The sequence below is a fragment of the Myotis brandtii genome, unplaced genomic scaffold (assembly GCF_000412655.1).
Source record: "Myotis brandtii unplaced genomic scaffold, ASM41265v1 scaffold196, whole genome shotgun sequence".
NCBI lineage: Eukaryota > Metazoa > Chordata > Mammalia > Chiroptera > Vespertilionidae > Myotis > Myotis brandtii.
Window position 1 is genome coordinate 5690100 of NW_005357311.1, and position 8400 is coordinate 5698499.

The 8400-nt window shown below is 43.8% G+C and overlaps 1 long non-coding RNA gene across 1 annotated transcript in view; it reads right to left on the bottom strand.

Moving 5' to 3' along the window:
• LOC102250412 overlaps positions 1 to 7742 on the bottom strand; it is a 179053-nt gene extending 171311 nt beyond the window's left edge. Inside the window, exon 1 of the long non-coding RNA XR_001361912.1 lies at positions 7675 to 7742. This is a non-coding gene — a long non-coding RNA (uncharacterized LOC102250412). The remainder of the gene's footprint in view (positions 1 to 7674) is intronic.
• Between the last annotated feature and the right edge of the window lie 658 nt (positions 7743 to 8400).

Sequence of the window (8400 nt, forward strand, 5' to 3'; positions counted from 1 at the left end):
CCTCCCCATCATCCCTAGAGATATTAACTAAGTTGAAATACTATTTATTTTCAAAACCATCATATTTCCTTATATAATAAATTGTCATCTGTTCAAATGTATGATAAAGTGAAGTATGAGATGTCCTTGAATTAACCTTTTTTCTTCTTTAGTATTATGACTAACCTATCTAATAAAGAGGGAATATGCTAATTGACCCTCACACTGTTGCAAAGATGGCGGCACCCACAGCCAATAAGAAGGGAATATACTAATTGACTGCCCCACCCTCAAAGATGGCGGTGCCCACAGCCACAAGATGGTGGCGCCCAGCCCCCTCAGCCCTGCTGGGGTGGCAGGTGCGTGGCAAGGCCTGACTCTGGTGTCCCCCAATTCCCTCAGCCCCCCCAGCCGCCCAGTGCCAGCCCGAGGTGCAGGCAAGCCTCGGATGTCGGTTGCCCAGCTGCCCAAGGTGGGTCCGAGGCACAGGCAAGCCTCAGATGTCAGCTGCCCAGCCGTTCAGGGCCGCCTGAGACTCAGGTAACCAAGGCCAGCCAAGGCTTGCGCTGCCGGCAGTGGCAGCAGCAGAGGTCGCCTTCCCCTGATTGCCAGGTCACCTCGCTCTCCTGAGGGCTCCCGGACTGTGAGAGGGGGCAGGCCGGGCTGAGGGACCCTCCTCCAGTGCATGAATTTTCATGCACCAGGCCTCTAGTGAATAATAAGCAAATAAATGATGGTTGTAATACTTGTTCCATCTGTATCAATAAGGGCCCCATCAAGAAACAAATGGCACACTCAACTGAGTAAGTGAGGAGAGTTAATAAAGTGGCAACTATCAGGGTATAGACAGTGCTTAGGAAAACCAACCAGGAAGAGTGCCTACCCCATAGTAAGCAGGAGTGAGGGGCCATTACCACCTAAAACCTGTAGGAGAGGAACAAGAGAAGGGAGCACTTACTGGGACCAGAGAGAGCAGCTGTATGGAAAAGGCACCTGATGGAAGCTGAGGACACAGGGCACTTAAAGTGATTCAGTAGGGAGAGAGCCACCTCACTCACCATTGAGACATCCACACAGTGCAGCCTCCTGGGCTGCCCAGCAAGGAGAAGAGTAGAGAAGGGAGATACACAGAAGATACCTTGCATATGATCTGTTATGTTATTTGGGGGAAAACTAAGGATAGCATTGCAGGAAGTTAATATTAATGGAGATAAGGTTGACTCTCAACAGTTTTCTTTACATCACAGTCACTTATGGCCAATTAGAGGCTCAAGGTAACAGAAATGCCCAACATCAGGCCCAGGTAGGCTATGGATTTCTCCCCATTACCCATTCAAGTACAGTAACTGGAATGTTGGACTTCACTATGGGATTTCTTTTATACCTTGGCAAAGGACATGGCAATTATATCATGGGACTAACCCAAAGCAAATAGCTTACCAAGAACATGTACTTGTTTGTAAATACTACTAGGCTAGTGGCCCAAAATTGGCACTTAGAATCACAGTATTGAGAGCAAGGATCATGGGGAGCCTTAATTCCAGGGCCACTTCTATGGAGCTGCTGAATTTAATATGGGAGACTATTTTTGAGTCACTTTTTATCAAGTTCCTACTATATCCTAGATACAGCGCACCAGTCACCTAGCTCATCTCATCATTCCTAGGCATGCTATTTCCTTTTCTTTAGTTACTAGAGGCCTGGTAGACGAATTCATGCACAGGTGGGGTCCCTCAACCTGGCCAGCGATCCAGGCCTATCAGAGGGCTGCCCAGCTGTGGGGCAGGACCCCAGGAGGTTGGCCGGCTGGCAGGGGGGTGCTGCAGAAGGTTGGCAGGCCAGGGGGAAGGGACTGCGGGATCAAGGGGAGGTTGGCTGGTGGGGGGGGAGAGGCCGTGGGAGGTTGGCTGTGGGAGCGCACTGACCACCAGAGAGCAGCTCCTGCATTGAGCCGTCTGCCCTTGGTGGTCAGTGCACATCATAGTGACTGGTCAACCGGTTGTTCCAGTTGTTCCGATCATTCCGGTCGTTCAGTTGTAAGGGTCGCTTAGACTTTTATATATATAGATGACTTGGCACATGCCACTTTCTCTCCCTGATCTTCCCTCCCAGCCCTGGGCTGGTAAACTCCTACCCTTACTTCAAAACACACTTTGGGAATTACAACCTCTGGGAAACCTTTCAAATTTATATCCTGAAGTCTGAGGGACTCCCTCCCTGAGATCCCCACAACTCTTGGCTTATCCTGCTGTTAGAGCAAGTATCAGAATATGGTGAAATGAATCTATTTACATGTCTGTCTCCTCAGCTTGGCGGAAGCTAGTGCTTAACCTGACAGCGGTTGGCTTTCATTAAATTTCAGTACAGGACATAAATATCTTTGAAAGGCAGTGTGTTAAGTGCTGTGGGACTGTGGGAATGATGGTGCCGTAGGAGGAAGGTAGATAAATAAAGACTAAATAAAGTCCCTGGCCCCTCCCCTCAGAAGAAGGATAATCAGGAAAAAATGCAAGAGACCCAGTGAAATTTGAATTTCAGATAAGTAACAAATAATTTTTAATATAACTTTTTAAACATATCTCAGGTAAATAAATTCAAATATTGCACAGAACACATATACCCTAAAAAATGTTTTTGTTTATCTAAAATTAAAATTGAACTGTGCAGCTTGTATTTTAACCTGCTATATCTGAAAACCCTGTTCAAAGGACTTATATCCAGTTTATGAAATAAGAAGTGACGATGGGCCGTTAGCACTACCAGGCAGAGCATGCTAAAAACAGAGAGTGGCACATTAGGGAGTGCTAGGGGACGCCCTGGTGGCACAAACCCAGAATACGCCCTCTCTTTGTTTTCAGTACAGAAGGAAAGGAGAGAAGCCATGTTTCTTGGTTCCCCTGGCAGTAAGCCAGTCAATATGGCTTCTCGCTGGCTCCCCCAGCTTGCAAATACATGGTGTGCTTGAAAGAGAAGAACTGGGCTTCCGTTGCATGCAGACCACTGACCAGCTGTGTGGCTTTCAGAAAATCACTAAACTTCTCTGTGTCATTTTCCTTTCCCATAATTGAAGAACTCAGAACCAATTTAAATAAATAAATAAGTAAATAAATAGTCCTTTTATGTACTTAGGAATTCATATAAGATCCACTCTGAGAAAAATTAGAATCTTCCTGTAGCTTCATCCACTGCCCCACCCCTTTCTTCCTCCCGTGGCTGACCGGCCTCTAGGCATGCACCAAAAAATTAACACTTATTCCATGCCTCATTTCCCAGAATCTTCTATATCAAGGGTCAGCAAGTTTTTTCTGTAAAGGGCCCTACAGTAAATATTTTAGGCTTTTCAGGCCGTCTACTTTACAAATTATAAACTATTTTAGGCTTTTTGAGTTTCTATTGCAACCACTCAACTCTTCCATTGTAGCGTGACAGCAGCCAAAGATAATATATAAACAAACAAGTGTGGCTGTGATTCAATACAACTGTATTTATGGGCACGAAAGTTGAATTTCATGTAACTTTCATGTGTCCTGAAATGTTATTCTCCTTTTCGTTTTGACAATAGTGTGATAAAGGCCTGGGGTGGGACAGGGGCTGGGAGGAAGGGGATAAAGAGGGTGGGGATTGGGGACCTCTGCAATACTGTCAACAATAGAATAAAATAAAATTTTTAAAAAATGCATATGGAAAAAAAAATCTTACAAAATGCTAATAACCATTCTTAGCTCAAGGGCCATAAGAAAAAAAGGCAGCAGGCCAGATCTGACCCCTAGCTGTGGTTTACCCACCCTGTGCTACATGCCTGAATTGTTACCTCCAATAAACTCTTCACCCTGGGGGGCTGGCTCATCTACTGTTCGTACTCTAGGACAAAGAGAGGAAAAGAGTTGGTCTGAGTTCTTCCCTCTGAATGCAGGGAAAGTATCACTACTTCCTGTGTCATCCTTCATCTGTTTAAAAAAGGATGCGGGGTGGGGGACATTATATTTAGCAAGCTGCTAAATAAAGTGGTTGAGAAATACAAATGAGGACAGACAGTTAGCAGGGACAGTGCAAGTGTTGAGTAATCTTGAAAATCATATGGCTAGGGAAATAGAGAAATCAAAATGTTTTCCTTATTAATTTTCCACCATGATTATGTTACTTCATGGAAAGCAGAGTAATGTGTGAGGTCATTTTTCCTTCACACACAATTCACTTTCATGTAGTTACAAAAAAAAGGGGGAAGTTTCTCTCAACAGAGAAGCCCCAATGCCCAAGGGTACATTTTCTCACGAAGGCCCTTTCTGCCCCTCCCCACCCCGCCCCTCTCTTTCTACACTTCTCTTCAGCCCCATGTAGGCTACTCGCAGCATAATCCACTTCTCCCCGTTATATAGTCGCCAGCTTTATTCTTTTCTCCTGCAGGACAGGAGTGCTGACAAATACCAGGCATATTACCAAGCCAGGAACCCAACACACACTACAGTGCTTAGAAATCATTGTTGTTTGGATAAGATAATATCAGAAAGGTAGAAAAAAAATGAAAGAAAATCCTTAAAACTTATGAAAGTAAAAAGTATCAGGTAAACAATGATACAGAAAACTCAAGCATGGAGAAGGTGCTTGTTTCAATAACTCAGGAATCTTTTGCTGGTAAAACACAGCGACCAACTTTCAATGGCAATCCTACAGAATTTAGAAAAAGGGCCCCCCCAGATGACATGCGGGGAGCAGATCAGGTTTTGATAGAAGTAGAAAACACCCACCAGAACTGAATGATAATTAGAGATGCTTAGAGTTCAATACAAGGTGCCAGGATACTGGTGACTACCCAGCAAGTAACAGTAGAATTGAAGTTCATTTTTAAAATCTTTTGAGAGTGGCATTTTTATTTGTTGGCTGATGAATCTTTCACAGACAATCTCAGTGCATTAACAGAGCATTTTAGTTCAACCAAGGTCAAAGAAACTAAGAAGGTACATTCTCCTTATAAAGTATTCTCTGGAAAATATAACAAGAAGTATTGTATAATCGTAGATGCTTAAGCGAGTGCTTCAGAGAGGCATCGTGGAGCACGAAAGGGAACACCTGAATTCAAGGCCTGGTCCTACCTTTTTTGAGCCAAGTGAATGTGAGTGCATGAAACTCCTTGAGCCTAATCCCTTCGTCTGTAGAATGGGGACAATGCTCTGCTCTACTCACCACACAGCTCTGTTGTGAAGCTCAAACATGACACATACACAGGGTTTTGCAAATTATAAAAATAGAAGTGCTTCCTATGATGATTCCTGTTATTGAAGAAGGAATCGTTGCTCAGGTTAACTACTAAGCCATTGAACACTGCTTCAGTTACTTGACCAGATGACTTGCGAGGGTTAATAAGCACATGTCTCAGTCACCACTTGAGGCCTGGTGAGTCAGAGCTCAAGAGCACGAGGCCCAGGTCATGGGCTCCATGGGACCAGCTCATCTGACTTGGACAGCAGGAGCTTCCAAGTTAAAGAAATCTGGACTTGGACCCCATCACTGGCCCTGACTCACTAGGCAAGTCCCTTATCCTACCCAAGCCTCAGTTTCCCCACCCCTAAAATTGGGGCATTAATATTACCTTACAGGATTGTTGTGAGGCTCAGAGATAACATACATAATCCCTGGTACACGGTAGGTTTTTCACAAATACTGTAAAGGGAAGAGGTGATGGCTTTATTCCCGACCAGCTATTTTGTAAATGCATGTGGAGACTGATTATGTGGACAATCTTCTCAAATCTATTCCTATTTCTTGAAAAAAAAAATCCAAAAGACAAGGCCCACTCATGATGGCATTTGCATCTAAAAAAAAAGACAGGATATCCTATACCAACTTCTTTCCATTATATTTCTTATTATAATAAGATACACCCAAAAATTTTTTGATAATTTGACCTAAACTGGCCATATGCCTGCTCCATGCTCAAAACTGTTGATCTTCCCCCTCCCCCAACCCTGCCCCTTTGTCTACCATAAGTGAATCCTTTCCAATCTTCTGCCTCACTTTGCCTCTACATTCAATCCAAACCCCTAGCCAAACAGGACGTCTCATATTCCAAAGTCACTCTCTGCCTGGAAAGCCTGACGCTGTCCTAAGTCAGGCATCCTGGAAACAGATACTGAGATGCTAAGATTTGGTGCAGGAGGATTATAGGGGAGCTCTCAGGAAGACCTGAGAGGGAGAGAGGGATGAAGGGTTGGACAAAGAAAAAAGTTGAACCACGATGCATCCAAAACTGAGGCCTCAGCAGATTCCATGTGAAACTCTGGAGCTGAGGAGGCTCCACAGGGAGGTCATAAATTGTGTCCAGGGGCTATGCACTCTACCCCACATTGACCAGTCATTGGAGGTGGGTCTCCCCCGCCTTTCCCCCCAGGGAGGGATCATAACCTTTGGCAAAGGGAAATTCTTAGAGAGGGACTCAGTTGAGAATTGTCAGCAACCAACCCTCTGTGCACCTGAGCAATGTGTGTCTCCTCCTGAAGGGCATCTGGGAAGCACCTTACCACATCCACTACTTCACTTTCCAAACCACTGTCCAGACCTCCAGTCCATATTCACCACCGGCTCATCATGAAGCCCATTCTGACCATGTATTCTCTCCCTCTTCATACTTGAGTTATGGGTACCACACCTACAAGACACTTCCAAGTGCCTCTTACATTGTCACTGAGTTCAGAGATCACAAAGTTCAAAATATATACTCGTTGGTACCACTTCTCAAAATTCCAGTGAATGTAGAGAATGAGAAAGTCATACTTAAATGCACACACAGCGGTGTGTGTTTTTATTATAGTTAAAATTTTCAAGACATCAGCGTATTTAAGCATACTTAATACTTTCTAGTCTGGTTCCTCATTTTGTTTATAGGAAAGAATATTTCATGGGTAAAGATACAATTCTGTTCTTACACAATATTCATTGGGGTTTTCATTTCCTTTATTTGCTGAATAATTTCTCTTTATAAAGTATTCCCTTGAAAATATAACAAGAAGTACTATATACTGAAAAAAAAGTCAGACTACACAAGCATGATAAAATTAATAAGAAATCTTCCAAGTTACACAAATTACAGAAAGTACCAGTCATAAAGAAAATACAGTTGTAGGACAAAAAACAACAGTATTCAATATGAGTCTCCCTATCCAGCTTCCTTAAGAGATGAATATTAATGTCATATTAGTGTTGTCATATTGATATGACTTATTGAATCAAAAACATAAAAATGATTGCTTTGTAATAAATAGGTTACATGAATGAAACAACTTAAGTAAAACAAATGAAGCCAAATTCTTCTACCAAATGGAAGATTTGTGAAATATATATGTGTGTGTGTTTATACATGTTTAGAAAATATGTAAAATAAATTATATGCATATATTATTTTACATGCATTCATATATAAATATGTTTGTGTGCTCATGTGTGTGCATTAGGGGAATACACACACACAAATGTACCTGTTTCCCTAACAAATATAGCTGCTGTCTTTCGGGAAATTACACCATTTCACTGACAGATCATTGCAAAGTGAAGGGCTAAAGTATCTTCAGCTCTAAATCAATAGTATGAACTTCTATATACATATGAACCCTCCAATGCTCCCAGATCTATAATACAACACTCTACACAGTACCACGCTTAGATCCATGCAAGCAGGCCAGCCCCACCCACACCTGAGGGTACCTGTGCTTCGGAGGTCTTGAACAAATCGTTCTAAGCCTTCCTCAGGTGCCTGGGATCAACCATGGTTAACAGTGTCATCCCGCTCAGGCACCTCCATCCCAGCCCAGGACTTGCATGGGCCCTGGCTCCCACTTATCCTTTTCAGGGAACTCTACAACCCTCTGCCTCAGGGTGGGATTGACCAGTTGCCCAAGAAACTTCTGACCTCATGCCTCGTGGTTGTCTGGGGTCTGTGACTGAACCCTGTCCAGGAGGTTGACCTGGCAAATGGGTCACTGCCACTAGCCAGCATGGTGTTTCTTCACATAAGATTGAGCTGCCAGAGTGGTGCTGGCATACTGATTTGGGGTGACTCATTCATGTTGGACATAAGATCATTCAGGGCTATGGGTTCACTGTCCCCTTTTAGGCTTGAACCTGGCATTTGTGAGGTGGTCAGTGCTCCCACTGCAGGGCTGCCTTTAGTCACCCTGTGTGATCCCTTCCCTCATTGCTGGCTCCAGAGTAACCATCTCATTCGCACATGCTCCTTGCCACATGCCAGACAGTCCTTGGGAGTGATCTCACTTATCTCCTCCAAGGTTTTTGAAAACTGTTACTCCGCAAAGCAAATGGCCATAGACCTTTGCAATAGATGTCCCCTCATCTCTGATCAATGTAGTGACACTGCATCTTCCCAGGTCTTTTTGTGGGAATGGGACCACCCTTCTTACCGGGCCCAAAGAA